Genomic DNA, 14,032 nt, shown 5'->3' with positions numbered 1-14,032 from the left:
GATCCTATCGAGGGCACAAGATCGTAGCTGAGGTATCAAGCTAAACGTCGAAGTCCACACGGAACTACTAGCGAGACTGACGTCTCTCTGCAAAACATAAAATAGGCAAACGTGAGTACAAATGTACCCAGCAAGACTTATATCAGAACTAGCTACATATGCATCAGTATCAACAAAGGGGGGTGGTGGAGTTTGACTACAGCAAGCCAGCTTTGACTCAGTGGCTATCCTAAACTATGACTGCAAGTAACTCTTTTGAGGTGGCGCACATGAGTCCACATTTTCACCATATCTATACACCACTATGGATCCGCTCCCATCTCCCTACAAGAACACCATCCATAGCACTCACGCTTATCTTGCGCATTTTAGAGTATCCACTTTCACTTGTCTATGAACTATGCAAGGGGTCCAAGTTTCCATATCCGAGGAATCCGGCTATTCATATAGATAATGATAACCCTGTAGGGGTGTACTTCTTCACACACGCTCTCGCCACTTACCACCATGTACATGTCGTGTACCTCGGCAACCTTCAAGCGGAAGCCTGGCGAGGGAGTCGGCCATGACCTGACTAACCACACAAGTCTCTCGTCCAGGTTTATCGCCTATTCGGGTTCCATCCGCAAGGAGATCCGGCCGGGGTGTCGCTCACGACCCCAAACGATGTGTGCAGGGTCCCCAAGCCCACCATTCGGGTGCCACTTGGTACACCGTGCCACAGTGCCTAGTCTGTCCCAAGTTCACCTGTACTAGGTGCCACTTGGTAGACTACTAACACTACCTACAATCACCAGAAACTAGTTGCAACTCCTGGACAGAGATCGAGTTGATTAATAAGCTGAGAGGGGCCAAGTTACCGGAACCCAATGTGTGGTAGTAACTGTTCATGGATCGCAAACACAGAACCCAGTTCCTGAGAACGGCTGCAATGAGACAACCCACCATGTACTCCTACATGGCCTCTCACCGCTACCTTTACCAAATCGTGTTCACACACTTAGCTCTCAAAGGTAGGACATGTTCACCACATTCCAATTCATTCCCGATGGATCAGACCTGACTCAACTCTAAGCAGTAGCAGGCATGACAACAAGCATGAATGAGTAGGCACATCAGGGCTCAAACAATTCCTACTCATGCTAGTGGGTTTCATCTATTTACTGTGGCAATGACAGGCCATGCAGAGGAAAGGGGTTCAACTACCGCAGCATCTAACAGTTGAATCGTTGTTGTCCTAATGCAGTAGAAGAGAGCAGGAGCGAGAGAGTGGGATTGTATCAGAATGAACAAGGGGGTTTTGCTTGCCTGGCACTTCTGAAGATAGTACAGCTCTTCATCGGTGTCAATGATCACAACGTCGGAACAACGTCTAACGAGGGGGAACAATACCGGTAAACAAAGAAGAAACACGATCAATGCAATGCACAATATGATGCATGATCATGACATGGCAATAATGTTATGATTTACACTAATGCATCTAGCAACAATTTAAATGAAGTCCATATGGACCAAGGGTTCATATGCAAACTCCATATTTAGCATTTAAAATGCCATTATCATGTTTTCACTTATACAATGGGTATAAGTTGGTTTAACATGCATGAAAGTAGCATAAATGGATAGATTGCATTTTTTTGATAATTTTTCATATATAATTTATTTTATTTGGAGTTACGGTTGATTTAATATGATTTTTAGAAGTTTTGTGTTTTTTCTGAAAATAATAAATCATTTCTGATTTATTTCAAAATTCCAGAAAGTATTTACTGCGTCAGCCCGACGTCATGATGATGTCAGCAAGTCAACAGGGCTGGTCCGGTTCAAACCTGACGTGTGGGGTCCACACGTCAGTGACATAGTTAACTAATAGGGTTAATTAAAATTAAACTAAACCTAATCTAGTTTAGTTAAGGCCTGGGCCCACATGTCAGAGGCTAACCTATCTAACTAAGTTAATTAACGCTAATTAATCTATTGCTTAATTAAGCAGGGGCCTGGCCCACACGTCAGTGGGTCAGGGGGAAGTCAAACCCCGGTCAAACGAGGTCAAACCCGCCGGACCTGGTCCACGGCTTGTCGCCGGCGACGACAGAGACGACGGGGCGGCACAGGAATGCTCTACAGCACACCGTTTTACTCGTGGTTTGCGGCTACGGCTAGCTGGCAATGCGGCGCATCTAATGGAGCGAACGGGAGGAGCTGGGGTGGCCTAAGCCGATAGCGGCGAGCTCTTTTGCCGCCACCGAAGTTCGGGCGTCGGTGGTTTTGCTGATGCGGCGTGCTAGAGGGCGAGCGGATGCACTAGCGAGGCTCTACGGGGTGCGGGGAGAGGTTTGGACTCGCCGGGGCGACCATTTGGTCAACGGAGCTGCGTCGGCGACGAGCTCAGGCGGCGGCGGTTACGGTCATCGGTGACGCAGCGGCTACAACATGCAAGCGAGGGGAAGGAAAGGGGGGTTCGGACCGTGGCCTCACAGAGATTGCAGCGATGCAGACGACGAGCTTGGAGGAGGTCCGAAGCGAGCGGGGCGGCGGAGGCGATCTCTTCGTCAGGAGGTCGAAGACGAGCTCGGTGAAGACGTTCGTGGGCCTCCGGCGGGGCGTGGCTCGGTGAGGCGGTCGAGGAAGAAGTGGCGGAGCTTCTGGGCGCGTTGGTGAGGCGTGGGGTGGCCGATGGCCGCGGCAGAGCACGGCGGCGACCTCTGGTGCGCTCGGGAAGAGAGGGGAAGGGAGCCAGAGGAGGGGAGGAGCTGCGGGTGAGAGAGAGAGAGGTCAGGGGGCGTGTGGCGTCGTCTAGAGCAGTCTAGGACGTTGGCATAAGCAAGAGGTGGCCAAGCGCGTGGGCGCGCGCGGCGGCCACACGCCCTCGTGCCCACTGGGATGAGGGAGAAGACGACAGGCGGGGAGTTGGGCTTGGCCAGCCAGCTGGGCCGCCTGAAAGCCCAGGTAACTCTCTCTCTCTCTCTTTACTTTATGTTTTCTATTTTGCTTTTCTGTTTTTGATTTAGTAATAACACTAAACCATTTTTTAAAACTCCTGAGAAAATTTGTGGGCACTTTTAAAATGTTTACTAACAGCCTTCAAATGTTCTGAGAATTATTGAAGCATTTAAAATATTTATAGCCATTAGATGCTCCAATTCAAATACTTATGATTTAATCCAAAAACCTGAAATGGCCTAGGGAAAATATGCACCAATTTTTGTCAGAGGTTTTCACCAATTTCAAAAATGATGGACTTTTCCTGAAGTCACTTTGGGTTTATTGGAAGTGATTTTATTTGAGCCTATTTGAATTCATTTGGTGCTAGGGTTTGGTCAGTCCCCATTTCAAGTTTCTGAGAAATTTAAACATGATGCAAGATGATGATGCAATGGCAAGCAAGGCCAATGCTAGGGCTGTGACAGTTTTAACAATTTTTGCGAAGGGATTTATGAATATTTTTTGATAAACCGGAGTTTATTACAACCCGGCATGGCTTTTAACGCTCAGTTGTCAGTGCATGATCAGTTCTAAAACCGGCAATAATTTGATCCGGTCTGGTCCTGGCTAGAAGTTACCAGAATTATATGGACAAACCAGTGTTTATCATAACCCGGTACAGTTTTGGTGTGAACCGACAAGGATTCAAGGAGTCATCAATACTCCAGATTGGTGTTATCACCCTTATGATAACAACAGTCGGTCAGCCAACGAGATATATCACAGGTATCATCTATTTTATATCTGGTTATTACAATCTTGGTTATCCATCCAAGCCATGTATATATTTTGGGCATCATGACCCGTCCAGTGGTAAACCACTAGGACACTTTCAAGTTCTTCTATGCAGGAACAAGTTAAATAAAAGCCACAATGGACTATGCATATAATAGATCCCAAAGGCAGGGCGAGTTATCAGTATCAAGCAAAATAAATATGCTCGATGGCATAACAGCAAGTGTTTGAACTAGCCTATTACAAGGCGCTTCAAAGGCCCTCCAGGAATAATTGTTTAGATAACAAGTGGCAGACGGCGACAGCTAAACCAGCCACTGGTTTAAGATTCATCATTAGGACAACTTGAAGATTGCGGATCATCTTGAGTTGGTGCATCCTCCTCCTCTCTACCCAATGGCTGGAAATCAATTGTTGTCCAATAGATTCCGGTTAACGCTTGGAATACGGCTTCTTCACTTATAAGAGGAGAAGGATCAATGTGAAGAGCATAAGTGTGCTTATGGATTGGCGGAACAAGATCCACTATATCATGAATCGACGTAGGACATTTTTTCTGATCAACATCGTAAACCGGTGGATAATGAGACAGATCTATGTCATCCACCAATTTACTTGATATAGGCCGCATCTCCCTTGTCAGCCTTCGGAGATCATCATTGTTGAATTTTGTACCATCCTCCTTCACGCTGGGGTAGCCTTGGCCGATATCTGCCGGTTCAAGATCTGGAATCCATGCCTTGGCCCGGATTAGCGCAGTCAATGCGCCTGACCTTGCAACTGGTTTTTTAAGTTCCTTTAGCTGGGCAGGCAGTATGGAAAGCTTCTCAATGGTTTCTTTTATCAACGATGGAGGGGGCCAGTTGTACGTAGCAGTGCAGATAACCCGTTGGGATCCGGAATACAATTGTCCTATCAAGGTGTAGGCTGCTTTCAGCTTCATCCGCATATCGGACCCCAGATGGGTAATGCGGGTCCCTGTAGCTTTGTGAGCATCAGTAAACCGGTGACTGCTAAGTTAAAGGGGACTTGGATCATGCCAGATGAGGGCGCTTACCAAATACAGCAGAAGTCATAGCGTTTATTTGCCGCTTTAAACCGGTTAGTTCCTCAACCACTGGTTTAAGGGCTGATTCAACGTCTTCGGCTTTCTTGGCTAAAGCGGCCTTCTGGGCATCCCAATCAGCATGTTCCTACTTAAAATTTTCCTTCAGCTTCTCCATGGCTGCTAAGGCTTTAGTCAGTTCCTCCATGTCTTTGGAAGCCTCCGCTTGCTGAGACTTGATGTTTTCTTGAAGATCAGCGGTTTGGGAGTCCTTTTTGCTAAGCTCGGCCTATAAAGGAATGACATATCATCAAGTGGGGGGTATATATTTGAAGTACCAAGCACATAACCAATTATGCACTTTGTACTTGGGGACTAATGCCTATTTGCTCTATTATCAGAAATTTTTGCAAGTCCCAAGTATAATGCAAGCATTATCTTTGACACTTGGGGGCTAATGTACATCTGTTCAAAGTTGAGGCATTGATTAAAGACCCGGTTCACCTTGGAAAGATAAACCGGCCCTTGGGGACTACACAAGTGAAAACTACAGGAATACAACGATAAAGTACCGGTTTATTTCAAAGGATCACCTGACATATGGAGGATAAGTATGCAAGGGTTGAGATAGTACAAAGTCCCGATTTATGATTGCTACCCTAAACCGGCCCTTGGGGGCTACTAGAGTTGGTATTTGCAATTGGACTTAAGAAAGGAAAAGTTATGTCATTACCTCATAGAGCTCCTTCATTATATTCACCAAACCGGCTTCATAATCACGGTTTGTGTGCAGATGGTTTAGAAAGCCAGAGTGGAGTTCTTGAGCACTAAAGTGGGCATAGCTTGATAAATCGGTGCTCCACTTGCCTTTCTCCATGGCAGCACGTTCTTCTTTGGCACTATGTTTCGCCAATACAACAGGTTGGCCAGGAGAGGTGTGGACAATGCTGGTAATGATAACCTCATCTTCTTTATTTCCAACAGCCTTTTCTGGAGTTGATGGAGTATCAGTCGTCTTCACTGGACTAGAAGATCCGTCATCAGCCCGGATTGGACTTGTCGGTTTATCATCTGGCACAGCGGTGTCAACTTCCACTTGTTCATCAACATTTATGATCTTAAGGGGGCAGTTCATCGAATGTGGCTTCAGTATTTGGACCATCTGGTTCAGTAGTCAACTTTGGTTCAGTCACCACATGATCATCAGACGGTTTATTCACCCGGGTTTTCTTGCTGGGTCTAGCTTTAGCTCTAAAAAGGAAAAGATGCAAGGATGAAAACGGCATGCAAATACAAAACGTCAACAGATTCAGTTAAAACTTACCCAGCAACGGTCTTAAGGGGAGGGAGTTGTGTCGCTGTTGACTCGCCAGAGGATGAAGGAGGTGTCACCTGGTAATTCAAATCAGATGGATTAAGAGGTTGTCGGAAATAGCCAGCCTTGGGATAAGAAGTGTCAGAAGTGGGTAAGACCTCTGTTCGGCGTTTTCGAACCGGAGTGTTTGGTAAACCGGTCGACCGCTGTGTCGGGTTATGCGGCGAGCCTCGTGCTACTGCTTCTTCAAAAGAAATTTTGGGTCCAAGTGAGAAAGAGGGTGAGAAAAACTTACTTTCTGGACTGCTTGATGGATTTTTTGTGTTGGCAGAGAGTCTGAACCGGAGGAAAGGATAATTACCTCTGCAACATCAGCTTGGCTGCCCTCAACGTCCTCATCATAAATATCATTGTCAATGAGATGCATGAAAAGTGAACCAAGTGAATCAAGTTCTACCTCTACGTCTGGTTCGTCCGGGTTGTCATCAAGCACTAAACCGATGGGTTCAGGCGCTTTTCTCTTCGTGGTTTTCTTGACAGCTTTCGTCTTAGGACGAGAAGGCTTCACCGCTTTCTCCTGAGGTTTCTTCTTCTAGAACGGATCATCACCCTGTTTAAAGATGGGCAGAGGGTATTCAAAGATTGCACGGGCCAAAAATATCAGGTGTAAAGCGGAAGTACAGACAATGCTTACAGCGGGCGGTTTGTTTTGCGTGCAAAAGGGGCTTAACCCGGTCTTGCTGCAGACAGCTTCCGGTTCATTCAGCATTTTCTTAACAGACTCAGTGACTTCCTCATCTGTTAGCTGAATATTGATATGACGTTGGGAGTCTTGTACATCGTTGCTGTACTCGCACATTAAACCGACACGGCGACTTAACGGCGAGATACTCCAGGATATCCAGCAACGGACGAAGTCCACACCTGTTAAACCGTTGGCCATAAAGGCTTTAAGCTTGGCGAGTTGAGGTGCATACGAGGCCCGTTCCTGGGCACTTAGTCGTTGCAGAAGCGGATGAGTATTAGCAAGCCGGTGAGCACGATAACCCGGCAGAGGGTTCTCATCTTCAGGAGAGGTGTGTCTGCAATAGAACCAAGTTTGATTCCACTCTTTTGGGTGACTATGAAGTTTGGAATGAGGAAACTCAACCTCTTTCCTTTTCTGAATTGAGACACCTCCAAGTTCAGTATTGGGTCCGTGTACAAACTCAGTGCGACGGTTTAAATGGAAGAAATCCCAGAACAGCTCGACAGTTGGTTCTTCTTGAAGGTACGCTTCACAAAAGACTTGAAAGTTGCATATATTGGATACCGGGTTGGGTCCAATATCTTGAGGGTGGAGCTGAAAGCTGGCAAGTACATCTCGAAAAAACTTCGATCTGGGCGGTTTAAAGCCACGGCCTATGTGATCAACAAACACCACTGCTTCACCCTGCTTGGGGGTAGGAGGATTTTTCGGCCTAGGAACTCACCACCGGATTTCATTTTTCTTTGGTAAGGTACCAATCTTGACTATTCCGTTCAGTTGCTCCTCTGTAACCCAGGAGGGAACCCAATTGCAGGAATAAAACTGCTTGGCCATTGCAAGTAAAAAGCTGGGAAGAAAATAATGCCGGTTTACGATTCATTCATGGTGATGCATAAGGTACAACAGGGAAAAGGAACAAAGATCCAACTGATCCCCATGCATGTATTGCAAATACGCAGTCACGAATAATCCCGCTAAAGTAATAGGAATTAGGCCTAAGACGATTCCAAGGGAAGCATGTACGTTGTCACACTCCCCGCCCTCCAAAGGTGCCTAGAGGACGGGCCAGACGCAGCAGAGCGACGCCCCAGGAGCAGATTCCCCATGAGTAGGGGGACAGGAGACGGCCATCTCGAGGCACATCACGACCTACAGGCAACACCGGCGACCCAAGTATGTGAAATTGGTAAACCGGAGGCTGATGCAATTATGAATGATAAAGCGATAAGCAGAAACAGAGGTATACACATATTATTAAACCGGAGTATGACAACGGAGATAAAGGGATAGCCGGTTTACAAGGGGACTAATGGTATATGGTAGATTACTTTCTACAAGGATAAACCGCCTATGCAGATAAGGAAGATACAGATCTAAGGCAAGAATGACTAAGTAAGGTAAAATAGGTTTCACAAGATTGCATTGAAATTTTGGATCTACCGTAAGTTGGGAAAAGGAAAAATATTGAGACTTAAAAAGGTTTGGTCCCGAAGCAGTTCACAAAAGGTCTAGATCAAGTTATTAGGTATTTAAGGTTTGGTTTAAATGGCCGAGATAAGGAGTACCATAGCTGCTGTGCGGAACACGTCAAGATTGAGCTCTGCTATCTATGGACTGACGAAGAACATGAGGAGAGCGACATGAACCCGTATGAACCCTAATGGATCTACAGAGGAAAGAAGGAAAGGCTTACAACAGTTGTTGAGGTAGCGGAGGTGCGCCGCGTCTCTCTGATGCAACTAGGTCAATGCAGCGGCCAACGGTGCTGCAGAGGCGAAGCTCGACGATGACGGCGGCGCTCGGGTGCAGGGACGTCGCGAGGAGGAAGAAGAAGCGAGGAGGTGAAGGGGGAAAAAGAAAATGACCCTTGGCCCTATTTATAAGGTAAATGGAGAGGTGATAGGCGCGAGAATCAAGCAGCCCGAAAATTGGATATATAACGGAGCGGTCGCCTCGATTGTCGGAGGTTCATTAACTGAAGGTGAGATGTATAACTTTTAAATAACAAGTGACGTCATGGCGATTTATCATGATTCTAGAGGATGACGTCACGGCGGTTTACAAGATCAAGGTGAAGATGCAAAGGGGGAATTTTTCTAAGTGTTGAAGATTGACATGAACAAGTTCAAATCAATCTGGGGCCTAATGTTGGGGATATTACCACCGGGCGTAAACCGGCTAGGAGAGGCCGGATTATCCCCATGATGGTTGCTTTATTCAAAGACCCATGAAGACAAGGATGGTGGCGCTTCAGGAAGGCCTAAGGCCCAAAGGCGGGTTAAGGCCTGTAGACATAAACCGGCATGAATATGTAACTTGTATTGTAAGTTAGAAGGAATAGAGACCGAGCCGGCCTCGGGACTCTGTAAATCGGCGGGCGTCAACCTATGTATATAAAGGGACGACCCGACAGCGGTTTAGGGACAACAACAACTCGAGAACCAGGCAAAGCGGATTCGCTCCCTGGTCATCGAAACCCCAGCAATTACATCACAACTAGACGTAGGCTTTTACCTTCATCGTAAGGGGCCGAACTAGTATAAAACTCTCGTGTCCCTTGTCCGGTTTAACCCCTTTAAGCTAACCCATAGCGATGGCTCCATGACTAAGTCCTTTCACGAGGACATCTGCCGTGACAAAACCAGGACAATATCCTTATTGGATATCTATCACTTTGGGACTAATTTTCATGTGTTGCTTTTGACAAGCTCCAACAAATATAAGTGAAGATCATGAGCATAATAAATTTTTCTTTCTCTCGAATTAATTTAAGTGAAGCAAGAGAGAATTTCTTGAAAATTTTACTAACTCTCAAATAAGTCTAAGTGAAGCAAGAGAGCATTTCTTCAAAAATACTAAAGCACACCGTGCTCAAAAAGATATAAGTGAAGCACTAGAGCAAGTCCATAGCTCATAAAAATTTAAGTGAAGCAAAGAGAGCAATTCTAACAAGTCATGACATAATTTTGGCTCTCTCAAATAGGTGTGCCCAGCAAGGATTGATGACTTAATACACAAAATAAAACAAGCAAAGACTCATATCATACAATACACTCCAAGCAAAACACATATCATGTGACGAATAAAAATATAGTTTCGAGTAAAATACCGATGGTCGTTGGAAGAAAGCGGGGATGCCACTCGGGGGCATCCCAAAGCTTAGTTGGGTGCTCATTTTTGGATAATAGCTTGGGATGCCAGGGCATCCCCAAGCTTAGGCTCTTCCATCCTTCCTTCATCCATCGTAAGATAACCCAAAACTTGAAAACTTCAATCACACAAAACACAACAAAACCTTCGTGAGATCCGTTATTATAAGAATAATAAATCACTACTATAAGTATTGTATCGAACCAATTCATATTTTGTTTTTGTATTATATCTACTGTATTCCAACTTTTCTATGGCAAAAACTCATCAAATAAAACCATAGAGCCATCAAAATAAGCACACAACACAAAGAAAACAGAATCTGTTAAAACAGAACAGTCTGTAGCAATCTGACTATTTGGAATACTTCCGTAACTCCATTTTTTTGAAAAACTAGGAAGACCTGGGAAATTTGTATATTGATCTACTACAAGTGGAATGGGTATTTTATCTATCTCTGGTAAAAAATTAAAATTAATTTCGTGAGCGTAAAAGTTTCTGTTTTTTCAACAAGATCAAACAACTATCACCCAAGAAGATCCTAAAGGCTTTACTTGGCACAAACACTAATTAAAACATAAAAAGCACAATCATAACAGGAGCATAATTTTGATAACACTCAAGAACAAAAATCAAAAATCAAAAATAAAATTTATTCATTGGGTTGCATCCCAACAAGCGCTTTAGTTTTACGCCCTTAGCTAGGCATAAAGCAAGGATCTAAGTTTTGTCATCTTTGGTTCGAGATCCATAAGATGCCTCATTATTGATTCATAAGGTGGCTTAATTCTGGTTCTAGGAAAGTGTTCCATACCCTTCCTCGAAGGAAATTAGAACTTAATATTGCCTTCTTTCATATCAATCACGACACCGATAGTGCGAAAAACGGTCTACCAAGAATAATTGGACAAGACGGATTGCAATCAATATCAAGAACAATAAAATCTATGGGCACATAATTCCTATTTGCAAGAATAAGAACATCATTAATTCTTCCCATAGGCTTTTTAATAGTAGAATCCGCCAAGTGCAAATTCAAAGAACATTCTTCAATATTAGTAAGACCAAGCACATCACATAAAGATTTTGGAATTGTAGAAACACTAGCACCTAAGTCACACAAAGCAAAACACTCATAATTTTTAATCTTGACTTTGATAGTAGGTTCCCATTCATCATGCAATTTTCTAGGCATTGAAACTACTAATTCCAATTTTTCTTCAAGAGCTTTCATCATAGCATCAACAATATGTTTAGTAAAAGTTTTATTTTGTTCATAAGCATGGGGTGAATTTATCATGGATTGCAACAAAAAAATACAATCAATCAAAGGGCAACTATCATAATTAAAGTCTTTGTAATCCAAAAGAGTGGGCACATCACTAGTTAAAGTTTTGACCTCTCCAAACCCACTTTCATCAATTTTCTCAACAAGATTTTCACCCTCCGAAATATTGGGATGCCTTCTACCTAAAGTTGACTGTTCTCCAGTCCCTTTTTCATCAATCTTAACTTTAATAAACAAGGAATCAATATAAGAAACACCAATCATCTTAAGATCTTCATCACTTTTGCGAAAGAAATCACTAGAAAACGTTTTTTTCTAAAAACTCTCTTTATCTCTAAGCATAGCGGTTCTTTTCTTACTTTCATCCATAGAAACATAAAGAGCTTTAATTGATTCATCTACTTTAGGCACAAAAAAGCTCATCTTGAGATTTTCCACATCATGAGCAATTCTATCAACACTTCTACACAAATCATCAATCTTACTCAACTTTTCTTCTATGGAAGTGTTGAAAACTTTTTGAGTGTTGATAAATTCTTTAATATTATTCTCAAGATCAGAGGTGTTCCTATTATTATTATAAGATTGATTTCCATAGGAATTACCATAATTATTAGAGGAATTACTAGGAAAAGGCCTAGGATTAAAATTACCTCTATAAGAATTTTGTTGAAATTATTTCGAGAGATAAAATTCACATCTATGGCATCACTATTTTGCTCAATCAAAGTAGACAAAGGCATATCAATAATATTAATAGGAGCACTTCTACTAGCAACCAATTTCACAAGAGCATCAACTTTTTCACTCAAAGAAGAAACTTCTTCAACCGAATTAACTTTTTTACTAGTAGGAGCTCTTTTGGTATGCCATTGCGAATAATTTGCCATAATATTATCAAGCAATTTGGTAGATTCACCCAAAGTAATTTCCATAAAAGTACCACCCGCGGCAGAATCTAAAAGATTACAAGAAACAAAATTCAACCCCGCATAAAAAATTTGTATGATCATCCAAAGATTTAACCCATGAGTTACGCAATTCCTTAGCATCACTTTCATCCTTTCCCAAGATTGTGCAACATGCTCATGTTCAAGTTGCATGAAATTCATGATCTGGATTCTAAGGGAAATAATTTTTGCGGGAGGAAAATACTTAGTGATAAAAGCATCTTTGCACTTATTCCAAGAATTGATACTATTGCGAGGCAAATAAGAGAACCAAATTTTTGCAGGATCACGCAAGGAAAATGGAAATAATTTCATCTTCACCACATCATTGTCCACATATTTTTTTCTTTTGCATATCGCATAATTCCACAAAGGTATTAAGATGGGACACGACATCCTCATTAGGAGTAGCGGAAAATTGATCTTTCATAACGAGATTCAACAAAGAAGTATTAATATCACAAGACTCTGCACTAGCGTCAGGAGGAGCAATCAGAGTGCCAATAAAATCATTGTTGTTGGTATTTGAGAAATCACATAACTTGGTGTTCTGTTGAGTCATGATGGCCACATAACAAGATTGCATGCAAAAACATATCCGATAAGAAAACGGCGAACGGAAAAGAGAGGCGAATAAAACGGCATTTTTTTGTGAAGTGGGGGAGAGGAAAACGAGAGGCAAATGGCAAATAATGTAAATTGTGAGGAGATGAGATTTGTGATTAGGAACCTGGTATATGTTGAAGATCCTCCCTGGGAACGGCGCCAAAAATGGCACGTGGCCGGGAGACTATCTTGACTTGATCCTCCCCGGCAACGGCGCCATAAATTCCTTTTGAGGTCGCTTGAAGCTACGTCGGTATTTCCCCAAAGAGGAAGGGATGATGCAGCACAGCGGCGGTAGGTATTTCCCTCAGATATGAAATCAAGGTTATCAAACCAGTTGGAGAACCAAGCAACACAACGTAAACAGTCCCTGCACACAGATAACAAATCCTCACAACCCGACGTGTTAAAGGGGTTGTCAATCCCTTTCGGATAACGGTGCCAGAAATTGGTGCGTGATGGGAAAAAGTTGTAATGGATTGGATAAATAGAGCGCAAATAAAATAAAGTGCAGCAAAGTATTTTTGTATTTTTGGTTTAATAGATCTGAAAATAAATGCAAATAAAAGTAGATCGCAAAGGCAAATAATATGAGAAAGAAGACCCGGGGGACGTAGGTTTCACTAATGGCTTCTCTCGAGAAAAATAGCAAATAGTGGGTAAAAAAATTACAGTTGGGCAATTGATAGAACTTCAAATAATTATGAAGATATCCAGACAATGATCATTATATAGGCATCACGTCCAAGATTAGTAGACCGACTCCTGCCTGCATCTACTACTATTACTCCACACATCGACCGCTATCCAGCATGCATCTAGTGTATTAAGTTCATGGGGAAATGGAGTAATGCAATAAGAACATTGACATGATGTAGACAAGATCTATCTATGTAGAGATAGATCCCATTGTTTTATCCTTAGTAGCAACGATACATACGTGTCGTTTCCCTTTCTGTCATTGGGATAAAGCACTGTAAGATCGAACCAACTACAAAGCACCTCTTCCTATTGCAAGATAAATAGATCAAGTTGGCAAAACAAAACCCAAATATCAGAGAAGAAATATGATACTATAAGAAATCATGCATATAAGAGATCAAAGAAACTCAAATAACATTCATGGATATAAAAAGATAGATATGATCATAAACTCAAAGTTCATCGGATCCCAACAAACACACTGCAAAAGAGTTACATCATATGG

The sequence above is a fragment of the Triticum dicoccoides genome, chromosome 3A (genome assembly GCF_002162155.2).
Source record: "Triticum dicoccoides isolate Atlit2015 ecotype Zavitan chromosome 3A, WEW_v2.0, whole genome shotgun sequence".
NCBI classification, from domain to species: Eukaryota; Viridiplantae; Streptophyta; class Magnoliopsida; order Poales; family Poaceae; genus Triticum; species Triticum dicoccoides.
Note: the sequence above shows the minus strand (reverse complement) of the source record.